At 44.3% G+C, this 15,479-nt stretch overlaps 1 pseudogene; it reads right to left on the reverse strand.

Annotated features, from left to right (window-relative positions):
- Positions 1-2,821: 2,821 nt before the first annotated feature.
- LOC147318365 (uncharacterized) lies at positions 2,822-15,067 on the reverse strand (annotated as a pseudogene).
- Between the last annotated feature and the right edge of the window lie 412 nt (positions 15,068-15,479).

Genomic DNA, 15,479 nt, shown 5'->3' on the forward strand with positions numbered 1-15,479 from the left:
TTGTGCTTCGGAATTTGTACGTGTTTTGGAATTTGCATGTGTTTTGGAGTTTGTACGTGCTTTGTCTCTAGGGGCCAGCGTAAATATAATTTTATTCATTCACTCCACATAAAATATAAAAAAGAAACTATAAAATACAAAAACCAACTATTTACATTTTCACCTTTCTCCTTTTAAACTAATTTAAAGTGAAACAACACAAAACAGTGCAAACCACAACATAGTAAAATATAAATTAAAATATGCAAAACAAAAAAAGGATGCACCTTCTCTGTCATATAGGCCTGGGATGATTTTTTGGGAGAGTGTTTTCCTGCTTGGACTTGCATACATAGGATTCACTGCATGAATAAACCTTCTGAATCCTGAAACTGAAAATAGTTGTGGATGATTACTCCCAATCCGGTTGTTCAGTGATGACGCGACGAATCCTACTTCCGGGCCTAAAGTAGTCTGCGTTTAATATGGCTTTTGTGTTGTTAACATGTTTAATGTTATGTATTTTCTTCTATTTGATCTCAAAAAGCTCCTAAAACAGTCAGTGATCCCTGTTGACCTCCCTTGGCTTTTATTACCACTAATCATTTATTTAAGCTCAGTTTTTAAAACCTTAAGATGTAGCTACAGCCCAGCCCATGCAGCAGTATATGAATGACTAACCTCGTATTGTGGATGGATTATCTCAGTTGTTCTCCTGGCTGAAGTTTGGTCCTTTTACAGCATCCTGCCATGCGATTACATTTGTTTCTGACCACCGAGAACACTCACGTTAACTTTTATCGAGTGGAAAAAAAGTTAGCTTGTTTATATTATGCTAACATAGCTGTGTCGCTAGCGGTCACGTAGCACATCATTATTTATTTAGTTTTCTGTCTTCATTTATGCTGGAAGTGATAACAGAGCTGTACGTTTGAATTTGTTTCCAAAACCCCGCAGTCAGGACATGCTATATTGTATTTAGATAGAAGCTAGCGAGCTAACTTCCTGCTAACTTCTAACTCCGTTAAATGTCATAAATTCCGTTTTCATGGATGCCTGGATGTTAAACTCAGTTGTTACACCTGGTAGAGCAGAACGCTGATCATTTTATTAAAGATGAAAGACTTTAGACAGTTTTTCAACTCTCAGTAATGCCATAGTGATCGTTTGATATATGGACCTGCAGCGGAGTTCAGACCCAGACACGGCCAGTGATGTCAGACCGAACAATCGGATAAGAATCCGGCTCGCGTTGTTCACTTCTAAGAGCCATGTTGTTCGCGACCGACACATCACTAATGTTCATCTTCTTTTTGTTTTCATATTTTAATTTATATGTTATTGTGTTGTGGTTTGCAATGTTTTGTGTTGTTTCACTTTAAACTTCTTTAAAAGGAAAAAGCTGAAAATTTACATAGTTAAAGTTCAACTGTGAATAGTTGGTTTTTGTATTATATGATTTATTTATTACATTTTATGTGGAGTGAGTAAATAAAAGTATATTTACCGCTAGAGACAAAGCATGTACAAACTCCAAAATACATAAAAACTCAGGAGCACGTACAAACTCCATAACACGTAAAAACTCCAAAACACGTAAAAACTCAGAAGCACGTAAAAACACAACAGAAGTGCTCCAGGATGCTAGCACGCAGTGTTGAGCTTTTGTTACCTAGTGGCTACACAAGCCAGCAAGTACCAACGACCAGATTTGGTGTGTGGTAGTAACAGGTAAATGAACTTTTGTTTAAATTGTTTGAATATATATGAGTACTTGTGTATAAATACACAAACCATACACATATGCTTTCAATTGTGTAATTTAAGTGATCTAGGTAGCTCTGTTTTGGAAGTTCAGTTAATGCTAGAAATGTGTTTTGGAATTTGTACATGCTTTGTAATTTGTATTGAATTTGTATTTGTAATTGAATTTGTAATGTTTGTACTACTTTGTCTCTAGGGGCCACCGTAAATATTTATATATAAACGTATAAATAAAACCACTTTTTTTACATTAGTAATTCCTTTTGTGCATAATTTTATCTTACTGTTAATAATAAATTAATTAAAGCAACAAAAAAACATGAAGAGCTGGTTTGGAACCGAAAGAGCCGGCTCTTCCCATATGGAAAAGAAATCGAAAAAACGTATAAAACCCATATGTTAAAGAAATAAAAAAAACTTAGAAAAGATTTGCATCAGCTTTAGTTTGCTTCATATATAGTGAATCATATAAGGCTTAAATGATTTACTCTTGAAAGTGGCCACTTTCGCATTACTTTCATACATGATAATAAAGAGGATCACATAAGGATCATGTTAAAACTAAGTATGAGTTATATAAGGAAAGTACATGTCAAAGTATTTTTTCCATAGATGTTCCATATAATTTTTGCATTTTTTTAGTACATATTTGTCATGAAGACATATGCTTTACATATATGAACAAAATCTGTTAGATAAAGTTTTTTTTATATGTAAAGTAAATGTAGTTTGCAGGGCAATAATCTCTTTTTAAAATGCTTTTTATACATATATTCTAAGAATATGTTAGATTACATAGGTTTTCAGTTTTTGTTCAGCCAATACATTTTTATGGTAAACAATTTTTTCTTTTTTACATTTTTCTTCTAGGAATTCTTAAATCTCAGCTCATAAAAAAACCTATAAACTTAATTATTAATTTAATACAAATTGACATTACTAGAAAAAAAAATCTATCACATATGAAAAAGACAACAGTATCATTTGCCGCTGCTTGACCAACATCAGTTAAAAACTAGCAATGCAAAGACAAACTCGTAAGCCAACATAACTTTCTTTGACATTGACAGGTCGGCAGTCAATGTATTGTAATACTGAAGAAAACAAAAACAAAAAACATGAATACTGGGCAATCTTTAAATTCAATTAACTTTTATTTTCACTGAACGGATATAACTGTCACATACTGATATTTCACAGAAATATTTAACCTGATCTAAGCTCTATTGTTTAAAGAGCATGCTAAGCTGCATACCTTTTTGCTGCAAATGTGTGGAACTTTCACCTGCTAACATGAGTAAAACTTTGGAGGGCAAAAAACCTGCCCACTTAAAAAAACAAAACAAACAAACTATCTTTAATAGATAAAACATGAATCGGCATTATAATAACACAAACATGCCAAACAAGACATTGAAAGTCAAGTTATGGGGATGCTGTGACAGAGACATTTTTATTTTTGGCCCGGACTTCTGTGATCTTGGCATTGATTGCAGTACCAATGCTGGAGGGATGGGTCCCAGGCCACTTCTCAAGAGTTGCACCTATATATGTACAAAAATGCATGGGGGGGGGGGGGTGATGACAAGAACAGAATTAGTAGTGTAAAAGAACCCAATGATCTTAAACAATAATGCAATGATCCTGCTTTAATCAGTCTTAATATCTAATGGTGCCAGCTTTGAAATTTGCAGACGATGCATGGCAGTGGCGGCTCCTGAAAAAAATCTCAGGGGGGGCAATTTTTATGATATCGACTAAAATGACCCATTTAACCCTTTAAGACCTACCATAGAACCAAGTTCGCCAGAGCTTATATTATATTTTTACATGCTGTGGAGCCATTTTTGGGAGCATTTCAAGTTGCTATACATCAATACAACCATTATAGCCCAAACTTTAATAATATGTCTGCATTAGGTGCATAGTAATTACATAAATTGCAAAAAAGTGCAATAAACTACAAAAAAATTGAAAATCGTTTTTGTTTTTTTAACATATATTTCTAGTTAGAGAAATTTAAGAGGCTTATCCCTCAAAACTGTAAATACAAAAAAGTTACACAAACTAGTTTCCCACCACAGGAAATTTATTTTGAGTGTCTTCATAGTTTTATTTTTGAAATACACCAATTTTTATATACTGCAGGAAAAACAAAAATAAATATTATAGTGCAAATTTGCAAAATAACAGCATATGCATCAAAATAAACTATTTCCAGCAGTGCAATATGAGTCTTAAGCATCCCAGAAACGACACAGAAAGTCATAAAGTCAAACATAACTTTTTAAAACACATAACAAGTAAAACACAAGCTCATAAGGCCTCGATCGTAAAAAACTACATTTCCGCAAAATGACGTCACTTCCGGTTTCGGGCAGGTCATGCGGTCATGTGATAGTTCGCGCTGATGGACGTAGGAAGTGTTACAAACAGCTGATGGATCGGCGAAGCGTGTTTCTGGAATATCATGTTTTTGTTGCTGCAAGTGATTTTTATGCAGTTTTTGCAAAGCTATATGTGGAAGGAAACTGTGACCGAGGACAAGCTGATGGCATAAGATGTAAGTACAACTCCTCCAGTTTCATATGCAAAAAAAATTATTGCGCTAGCTTACTTGGTTGCAGAGCTACCGGGATTTAAAAATAGTTACGCAAAACAGAGCGTGCCCGCTCCGATCGGCTGTAAAGGGTTAATGAGTACATCAAACAACACAATTTTAATTTAAATTTAAAATGAACAACCATATTCTGGCCATTTGTATAGATTTGTAAAAATGAACATGAACAGATTTTTTTTTTTTTTTTTGAATGAATGAAAAATAACTATTGAAAACAACAACTGTAAACTGATTGGGGGGGTGGGCTAAATGCGTCCCCGCATTGCTAGCTCAAAAGCACCACAAAACTTAATACAATCGATGATTTTAGATAAAATATGACGGTTTTTATCTACCTCTTCGTTGTGCCTTCTTAAAGCAATCCGATGTCCATCATCTAGCTGCGCCGCTATGCTAGTTTTCCCTAGCACAGCTAGCTTTACACTGTTGTCCATATGAACTCGTGAGCTTTCATGTTTCTTGATTCGTTCGGAGAGGTGCTTTAAGTCGGTTTGTCCAGATTGTGTCCACGTCAAATCACACTTGTCACTTTTGAACAGTATGCACGGGAAACAAAAAAGTGCATTAGCTGTTCCACAGCCTGTCAGCCACGACTTGCGCTGGAACCAACTCCGACAAAAAGTCCTGTTGTATGCTTTTGACTTCTCCTTCGTTGCCTGGGTTAGTTGAATTTCGGGCTTGTCAGGTCCCAACTCTTTAACTTGCAGTTTTTCTGCCATTGTCCTTCTGGCAAAAGGGTAGGTTAGAAGCGATCTAACCGAATTTGGGGGAGGCTGTGCCTCAACCGTTAACAATACCGCTGCCATCGTCTCTCTCTGACCTTATAGCTCACTTAGGCTACTGACTGAGGTAAAATTCTAGAACAGCAAATCTTCGCGCGTTTTCTGCAGGGGCGCAATTTTAAGCGCCCCCAAACCATTTAATTCAGCGACGCTGATAGGTCAAATATTTATTATTTTCCCCTGGCAACCATTTAATGATAGGCTATTTCGCTGCATATCAAGGGCGCTTTGACGAGCGCCCCAGAAGAAGAAAAACACCGTTTGTTGGTTGAACTTTAATGAGTCAGCTGGTGAAAATGTTAAAATACGCCTGGCTGTATATGGGCACACACATAGTAAAACTATCATTGATGAATTTTTTAAAAATATATATTTTTACTCCTCCACATTTGGGGGGGCGGAGCCCGAGCGCCCCCTATGGGCCAGCCGCCACTGATGCATGGAGAGGTTCACTACATTGACTAAGTTTGCATACAGCCAATATTCAGGTTATGGTCAAGTTAAGCTCACTATTCAGGTTTCTGAAACATTCGGAATAACTCATTCACATGCATGAGATGCGAGAGTCACAGAGAGCCAGACGGCACATACACAAAGTTCCTCTACTCAGAGACCAGGATTCCGTGGGAATAGAACATGTGCAAAACACAAATCCATTTTCATTTTGATGGCGATATGCCAATAGAGGTTTTACATGACCAAATATTTTGGTGAGAAAAGGGTAACTCCAAGACTTATATTCGGATTTTTGCCGGCATTTTAATGCCATGTGTGACCGGGTTATTGCTAACATTCCAGTTTTGAATGGGTTATCGGCTGCCTGTAAACGCAGTCACTGAAATACATCAAATGCAAGAACATTCAGAATGTAAAATACTTATCTACCATCATTTGTTACTTTGTAGTTGGACAAACAAAATGCACCATAAAGGAAATGAAAAGGCCTACAATAGTATGTCATGAAAAGACCATTCATTCATCTGGATATAACTCAAAAAAGATCAACTAGAGTCCTCTACTTGGTGGAGGCCTTTCTTCATCAACAATAATATATGCATAAATGTTAAGAAGATATTCTTCATATGTGTGGCCCTTCTTTTTCATTGGTCCTTTGTTATCTTTAAATGCCAGAAGTGTGGACAACTGCGAAAACATGCCATAAAAAGCTAAAAACTTACTGTAGATGGCATCCAATTTTTTTTTGTCGAGCGGTAAACGTGCATCTCCTCTGCCTCGTTTTCCCCCTCAAAGATTGCTCACTAGCAGTATTTCCACAGGGAAGACTGCTGTGAGCAGATGCCTCACAAAGGTTGTAGCTGAATTTGCATTAGTAGCATAGGCCCAGGCCAGTTTCTCTACCATGACTCTAGTCCCAGGATAAATCTCCACCTGTTCCAACAAAAAGACATTTTGATCAATGTAAGAGACTTAAAGAACAACTACATACCTTTCCAGACTTAAAACTCTGTTTCTCGTCTAGTTTTGAAGGCAGTGACATTTATGTATATTCCCGGAGCCGTCGTTCACCTGCAATGTCCGGATGCTAAGCTACTGGATTTCAAAACTTTTTTCTGCATCACTTGTTACTCACACAGGCATTCCCATGCAAAAGTGAAGCTTTTGTAGAAAAATTGTAGTTTGCCTCTGCTCCACCAGGGGCTGGCTCTAAAACAGAGTCAATCCCCATAGACTCCTTTGTTAAGAAGGGAAACTTCACAGCAGAAACACAGTCAATGAATTTAACACTTGAATTAGATCCATCATACTTATAAGTAGAGTACCAATTTAAAAGTTTGGACATATTTTCCCATGAACACCAGGAAAGCAGCAGGACCAGACGGCATCCCAGGTCGTATCCTCAGAGACTGCGCATACCAGCTAGCTCCTGTGTTCACTGAGATATTCAACATCTCTTTATCTCAGTCGGTGATGTGTTCAAGGTTGGATCAACTGTAAGTAGAAAGACAGTAGATCCAATTTATGCACTTCATCCATTTATTCTTTAAAATTCCATTACCTTTGATGACTGGGATTCCTTTGTTGATAGAATGACAGATGCTGGTGTTGAGAAGGATGAAGTAGATTTGGGAGGGGGCAGCAGCGAACCATCTGATGATGAACCGGGCGTGGACTGCGGAGAAATCTGGGGAAGCTCCAAACTGGATCTCTTAAGAGGTTCAGCCAAATTAATCACCTTTTTCATCGTCTTCATGAGTTCTGGCACATCTATATATAGTAAATTAATAAAAAAATGATTACCAGAATGGTTTATACATAGGCTAGAGTGACTTTTTCAAATATATTGGCTGTTTAATTGTTAAATTAGTGATAGGAAGTGATACCTTGGACAAGCAACTCCTTCAGTTTATCATTCTCTTGTTTCAGGTCTTGGATCTTCCGCTTTAGATCAACTACTGTCTTTTTTTGGACTTTTTTCACCATAAGCGACTGAAGGTGGTGAATGACTGTACATTGCAAGGAATTCCTGTGCAGGGTCTTTCTTTGAAGGAGCCTTTGACTTCTGGACATGAAAAAAGATAGTCAAAGCTGCCATAAAAGTTATGAATATAAAGTGTAAAGACAACAGATTCAATAGCTGTGCCCCAAAGTGTAGGGTGCATACTTCAAAGAGCTGATTTCTTAGCCACATACAGTACCAGTCAAAAGTTTGTACAATTTTACAATTAAATATAATGGGAAAGTGTGTCCAAACTTTTAACTGGTACTGCACATCACAGAACTGTAACTAGGCCTGTTCCAAAGATTGGGCTCATTTGAATACAGTTAAAAAAAAAAGTTTACCATTCTTCAATTTAGGTGGCTACAAGTGATTTTTTCCTTTAACAAATCCTGACAATCATTGTATACAAATGACCTTTGTGTGCAGTAGAACAGGGGGACCACTGGTGGAGTTCCTTTTCTTAACCCTTGTGCGCCCGCCTGTTCTCGGGGCGTGGGTCGTGGTGACCCCCCGAGGTGTGTGTGTGTGTGTGTGTGTGTGTGTGTGTGTGTGTGTGTGTGTTGTTATTAGGATGGTATTGATGATGATGGTGGTGGTGATGATGATGATGATGATGATGATGATGATGGTGGTGGTGGTGGTGGTGGCGATGGGGGGGTCTTGGTAACCCCCCTGGGGGGGGGGGGGGGGGGGGATATGTGTGTTTTATGATGATTAGGGTGGGGGTCCTAGCGACCCCCTCGGGGCATATGTGATGATGATGATGGTGATGGTGATGGTGATGATGATAGGTTTGGGGTCGCTAGGACCCCCCGGGGCATATGTGATGGTGATGATGATGATGATGATGATGATAGGGTTGGGGTCGCTAGGACCCCCACGGGGCATATGTGATGATGATGATAGGGTTGGGGTCGCTAGGACCCCAACGGGGCATATGTGATGATGATGATGATGATGATAGGTTTGGGGTCGCTAGGACCCCCCGGGACATATGTGTGTTATGGTGATGATGATGATGATGATGATAGGTTTGGGGTCACTAGGACCCCCCCCCGGGGCATATATGTGTTATGATGATGATGTTGATGATGAGGATGATGATGATGATGGTGATGATGATGATGATAGGTTTGGGGTGGGGGGGGGTCGCTAGGGGACCACCATTGGGGCGCTTTTGTTATCACGGCGTCGGTGGCGTCCGGGGAGCGGCGGCGCGGGAAGAAGAAGCGGCGCAGTTGGGACAGTACGTGACGGCGCAGTTTGTACACACGTGCGCTCAGCACTCGCGGCACAGGATCTTGGTCTTGACGTCTTTGCTCCTGGGACACACGCGGCACCTTCTCCTCTTGACCGGAGAGGAGTCGCGTGGCGTAGCGTTGTTAGAGGCTGCCTCGGCGGTAGCGCCTCGGGCCGCGACTCTGCCTCCTCCTCCTCCTCCTCCTGGTCCTCCTCCTCCTCCTCCCGGTCCTCGCGCTAAAGCCGCCCTGGGTTCGAGCATGGGGCGCGCGAGCGCTTTGCCCAGTCGCTCGAGGAAGAGCCGTCGTCTGTTGAGCTTGCCCGGCATCCAGTCGGGGTGAATTTCCCTCCACAGCACGAACGCGTTGTAGGCCGCCACGTCGACCATGTTGTGGAAAAGGGCCACGGGCCACCTGCGGGTCTTTCTCCTGCAGCTGTACGTGCTCACGACCTTGTCCAGGTTGTCCACTCCTCCCTTGGTGCGGTTGTAATGCAGCACCAAGGGCGGTTTTGCGCCGCTTCTGTCGCTGCTTCTGTTGCCGCCTCCGCTTCTGTTGCTGCCGCTGCCGCCGCCAATGCTGTTGCTGTTGCTGATGCGGCGGCTAGGCCGGGGCTCGGGGCCGGAGCGATGGTGGTAACGAGGAGCTGTGGTGAGGAGCAGCACGTTCTTGTTCTTCTTGGCCACGTAGGAGAGGATGATCGTGTCGGGCCCTCCTCCTCGTCCTCCTCCTTCTCGTCCTCTTCCTCCTCCTCCTTCTCGTCCTCCTCTTCCTCCCCCTCGTCCCGCGGAGCCGCCGAGTACCACGGATTCGACGGAGCCCACAGCCCTGCCCTTGACGCAGCGCAGCTCTCTGGGGATCTCGGGTCTGTTCGACCGCAGAGTGCCCAGCACGGTGTGGCCTCTCTCGCGATAGAGCCTGTCGGCGAGCTCGCGCGAGGTGAAAAAGTTGTCGCACGTGACGTTGCGTCCCGGAGTCAGTCCCTCGGTGAGGTCCACGACCACTCGAGTGGCCAGGTGCTTTTCGGGAGGGCCGCGCTTGTCGGGCTTGCCGGTGTAGACTTGCATCTTCCACGCGTAGCTGGAACGCGCGTCGCACGCCACCCATATCTTGATCCCGTACCTGGCCGGCTTGCTGGGCATGTACTGTCTGAACGGACACCGTCCTGATGGAGAGAGAGAGAGAGAGAGAGAGAGAGAGAGAGAGATGGAGATGGGGATGGAGAGAGAGAGAGAGAGAGAGAGAGAGAGAGAGAGATGGGGATGGAGATGGAGATGGAGATGGAGAGAGAGAGAGAGAGAGAGAGGGAGATGGAGATGGAGAGAGAGAGAGATGGAGAGATGAAGAGAGAGAGAGAGATGGGGATGGAGATGGAGAGAGAGAGAGAGATGGAGAGATGTGGGAAAGTGTGGGGGAGATTGGGGCAGAAACGCAAGGAGAAGAGACGTGAGTTTGACAGAGAACGCGCTTGCTTGCTTGCAAGCGTGGAAGACATAAAGAGTCATGCGAAAGCAGCACAAACGCGGAACTCAACACGAGTATACAACAGAGCGAGCTAGCCTGTTTTTGCCATTCCCGCTCCTATTCCTCCTCTCTTCCCCCAGTCACACACACACACACACACACACACACCACGTAGTACGTACGTACCTCTGAACGGCACCAGTCTCTCGTCGACGGTGACCTCCGGTCCCGGGCGGTACATGGCGGGCAACCTCGCGCACCACTCGTCCCACACGGCTCTGATGGGGGCCAGTTTGTCGTAGCTATCGCCCTCGCCGCCCTCGCCTCGCCCGGCCCTTCTGGTCTCCCTGTCGTCGAAGCGCAGCGCGCTCGAGTAGGCTCGAAAGGTCTTGAGCGGCATCGTGGCTCTGAACACGGACCTGCCGCTCTCGGCGTCCCACAGGCTCTCGCAGGCCTCTCCCCGGGACCTGTACACGCCAGCGAGCACGAGCAGCCCCACGTAGGCTCGGAACTCGACGCGGCCCATGGGCTTCCATCCGTCGATGGCGGGCCTGCGCCTGCCCGCTTCCAGGTTGGTCATGGCGATCACCGAGTCCTCTATCTCCGGCGGGAAGTAGGCCATGAACGCGGAGGCCTCGTCTCGCGCCGCCGCCACGGCCTCTTCGGTGGGGCCTCGTCCCGGCGGGTCGAGGTCGTCGTCTTCTTCTTCTTCTTCTAATTCTAATTCTTCTTCTTCTTCTTCTTCTAATTCTAATTCTTCTTCTTCTAATTCTTCTTCTTCTTCTTCATAGTCTTTGTCTTCTTCATCGTCATCGTTATAATCATCAGCGAGGACGTCTTCTTCTTCTTCTTCTTCATCATCATCATCATCGGCGAGGACGTCTTCTTCTTCTTCTTCTTCTTCTTCTTCTTCATAGGCTTTGTCTTCTTCTTCTTCTTCTTCTTCTTCTTCATAGTCTTTGTCTTCTTCTTTTTCTTCTTCATCATCATCATCATCATCGGCGAGGACGTCTTCTTCTTCTTCTTCTTCTTCTTCTTCATAGTCTTTGTCTTCTTCTTCTTCTTCTTCTTCATAGTCTTTGTCTTCTTCTTCTTCTTCTTCATAGTCTTTGTCTTCTTCTTTTTCTTCTTCTTCATCATCATCATCATCATCGGCGAGGACGTCTTCTTCTTCTTCTTCTTCTTCTTCTTCTTCATAGTCTTTGTCTTCTTCGTCATCGTCGTAGTCGTAATCGTCGGCTACATCCGCGTCGCGAGTTTCACCGACAGCGCCGCGGCCGCGATCGCGCCCAGGATCATGAACGCCACCTGCAGCGCGGCCGGCGTCGTCCTCTTGCCAAATCTCCCGAGTCCCCCGCCCCGGTGGGTCGGCGCCTGCTTCTTCTTCTTCTCCCTCTCGGCGGTTCGACTCGCCTTGCGAGCCGCCGTCCTGGCAGAGTTGCGACGCCATTTCGTCTGCCACCCCATCGTTTTCGTCCTCCTGATCCTCCGAGTGGCTCTCCTCCTCGTCGTCTGCGAGCGTTCGGGCCGTCGGGTCGTCGTTGTCGTCCCCCTCGGCCTCTTGCTCCTCTTCCTCGCTCTCGTCCTCCTCCAAGTTCTCCTGTTGCTGCTGCCGCCACCGCCGCTGCTCTTGGTCTTCCTCGACCCCTAGCCCTCGATAGCGAAACGTGGCCGGTCGCAACAACGGAGCCACCGGAGCCGACCACGCAGCGTACGCCAAATGCGATGGCGACGGTGATGGTGAGCGGGAGGAGGAGGAGGAGGACACCGCTGGCGATTGCGATCCGCCTGTACCGACCTTAGTGCTCTTTGGCTCCCACGGTCTAGTGCGTGACATTGTCTTCTTCGTCTTCTTCTTTCTCGTTGGCACCTTGTCGCCGTTGTTGTTGTTGTTGCTGTTGTACAGCACGCGCCCGGACACTGCCTCTGTAACCTCTGTAACCTGTAACCCCGACACGCTTAGTACCCGCCATCCACGCTCTTATCATCTCGCCGCGCGACGCGCTGTGCTTTCGCCGGGGTGTTTCTCGACCACCTTTTTACAAGACTTTATCGTCCACGCTTGCACGTGTGGTCTCTGTCAAACTCACGTCTCTCTCTCTCTCTCTCTCTCTCTCTCTCGCTCGCTCTCTCTCTCTCTCTCTCTCTCTCCAATCCCATCCCATCCCCATCCCATCCCCTCGGGGGGGGGGGGGATCTCGCGACCCCAACCTCCTCCCTCCCTCCCTCGGCGGGGGACCCGCATCCCCCCCCCCCCCCCGAGCCCGCCATCCCATCCCCTCCCATCCCATCCCATCCCCATCCCATCCCCTCGGGGGGGGATCTCGCGACCCCAACCTCCTCCCTCCCTCCGCGGGGGACCCGCATCCCCCGACCCCGCCCTCCCATCCCATCCCATCCCCTCGGGGGATCTCGCGACCCCAACCTCCTCCCTCCCTCCGCGGGGGACCCGCATCCCCCGACCCCGCCGCTCTCCCCCTGGCGGGTGCATCAGGGTTAAAGCCGGTCAGAGCTGCACGCTCCGTTTTGCGTAACTATTTTTAAATCCCTGTAGAACCTGAACCATGTAAGCTAGCGCAATAATTTGTTTTGCATATGAAACCGGAGGAGTTGTACTTACATCTTATGCCATCAGCTTGTCCTCGGTCACGGTTTCGTTCCACATATAGCTTTGCAAAAATTGCATAAAAAGCGCTTGCAGGAACAAAAACATAATATTCCAGAAACACGCTTTGCCGATCCATCAGCTGTTCGTAACACTTCCCACAGTGAAATGATGCACATGCTGTTTTCTTTGCAAATTTGCATCATAGGATTGTTTTTTGTTTTTCCTGCAGTATATAAAAATTGCTGTATCTCCAAAATAAAACTATGAAGACACTCAAAATAAATTTCCTGTGGTGGGAAACTATTTTTTGCAACTTTATTGTATTTAAAGTTTTGAGGGATAAGCCTCTTTAATTTCTCCAAGTAGAAATATATGTAAACAAAACAAAAGCAATTTTAAATTTTTTTTGTAGTTTATTGCACTTTTTTGCAATTTATGTAATTACTATGGACTTAATGCATACATATTATTAAAATATGGGCTATAACAGTTGTATTGATGTATAGCAACTTGAAATGCTCCCACAAATGGCACTACAGCATGTAAAAAAAATAATATAACCTCTGGTGGACTTGGTTCTATAGTAGGTCTTAAAGAGTTAAATAAATATCGTCAAATAATCGTGATTATCATTTTTGCCATAATCGAGCAGCCCTAGCAGAGAGCTCCAGTCCGACTCAGACACCAGCAAGGTGAAGGTGGAGTACTGGTTTGGGCTGGTATCATCAAAGATGAGCTTGTGGGGCCTTTTCGGGTTGAGGATGGAGTCAAGCTCAACTCCCAGTCCTACTGCCAGTTTCTGGAAGACACCTTCTTCAAGCAGTGGTACAGGAAGAAGTCTGCATCCTTCAAGAAAAACATGATTTTCATGCAGGACAATGCTCCATCACACGCGCCCAAGTACTCCACAGCGTGGCTGGCAAGAAAGGGTATAAAAGAAGAAAAACTAATGACATGGCCTCCTTGTTCACCTGATCTGAACCCCATTGAGAACCTGTGGTCCATCATCAAATGTGAACATTACAAGGAGGGAAATCAGTACACCTCTCTGAACAGTGTCTGGGAGGCTGTGGTTGCTGCTGCACGCAATATTGATGGTGAACAGATCAAAACACTGACAGAATCCATGGATGGCAGGCTTTTGAGTGTCCTTGCAAAGAAAGGTGGCTATATTGGTCGCTGATTTGTTTTTGTTTTGTTTTTGAATGTCAGAAATGTATATTTGTGAATGTGGAGATGTTATATTGGTGTCACTGGTAAAAATAAATCATTGAAATGGGTATATATTTGTTTTTTGTTAAGTTGCCTAATAATTATGCACAGTAATAGTCACCTGCACACACAGATATCCCCCTAAAATAGCTAAAACTAAAAACAAACTAAAAACTACTTCCAAAAACATTCAGCTTTGATATTAATGAGTTTTTTGGGTTCATTGAGAACATGGTTGTTGTTCAATATTAAAATTATTCCTCAAAAATACAACTTGCCTAATAATTCTGCACTCCCTGTATTCTCTTACATATGATAAGTCAACATTGAAAGACCTGCGGCTTTTAGTCAGGTGCGGCTAATGTATGTACAAAACAGGTTTTTCCCCGTATTTTAGCTTGTGCGGCTAATATTCAAGTGTGCTTTGTAGTCCGGGAAATACGGTATTAAGTTTTTTACATATTAATTATATTTTTACCAATTGTTTTTGTTGTTGAGAATTTTAATTGTAATTTTTGTATTATAGTTTATCAACAGTATTTGTTTTAATTTGTTTACTGGTTTGCGTGCACTTAAGATTAACAAAAAAAAAAAAAAAAAAAAAAGATCGCCACCACGGCAGACCCGATGGCATTTTCATGCTTCGCTGCATCATTTATTCTTACAATAATCACACGGTTGCTGTAACAGTACATTCAACGGCTGCAGCTCTCCCGCTGGCAGCCGTACACATCACCACCACCAAACCTGCAGCAGCATCGCAGAACATGCCCTGCCACATACCCCCATCGCCCGCTTCACCCCACCCCGCGAGCAGGCGAGGGAATCGGCCCGGACCATCGGCGCCCCATGCCCCGGCCCAGCGACGGGGAAGTGTCCACTCTGGCGGTCGCCCACGCCTCCAGCGGAAGCCCGGGAGCTGGCCTGATGGCCACCCATATGGCAAGCAGCGGAGGCGCAGCAGGAGTGGAAGTGAGCCGGCGCTCAGAGCACAGGCGGAGCCAGACATTTGAAACACCCGGGGCTTAGCCCTGAAGGGTAGTATGCATGTGGGATTTTTTTTTTTGGGGGGCGGGTTTAGAAATGACTGAAAGATTAATAGGCTCTGTTTTGAGTTTTGTTCAAAAAAGAATGACTTCATATAGGGAAAAATATATATCACATGTGCAGGACACCTTATACTAGTTTTTTAATTAAGCAGCAAGGCAGAATAAAGTCGGGGCTGTATCAAGACCCAGGGACTAAACCCCAATTCAACCAGACCCAGAACTGATCCAGAATTAAAACAGGACTGCAACAGTTCAAAATCAGGACTACTGAGGACTTAACCAAGACAGAACCAGAATCAGAA

This window comes from Aulonocara sp. 'chitande type north' Nkhata Bay, linkage group LG11 (genome assembly GCF_057382095.1).
Source record: "Aulonocara sp. 'chitande type north' Nkhata Bay isolate Kocher_YH1m ecotype deep benthic linkage group LG11, A_spYH_male_GT1.1, whole genome shotgun sequence".
Classification (NCBI taxonomy): domain Eukaryota; kingdom Metazoa; phylum Chordata; class Actinopteri; order Cichliformes; family Cichlidae; genus Aulonocara; species Aulonocara sp. 'chitande type north' Nkhata Bay.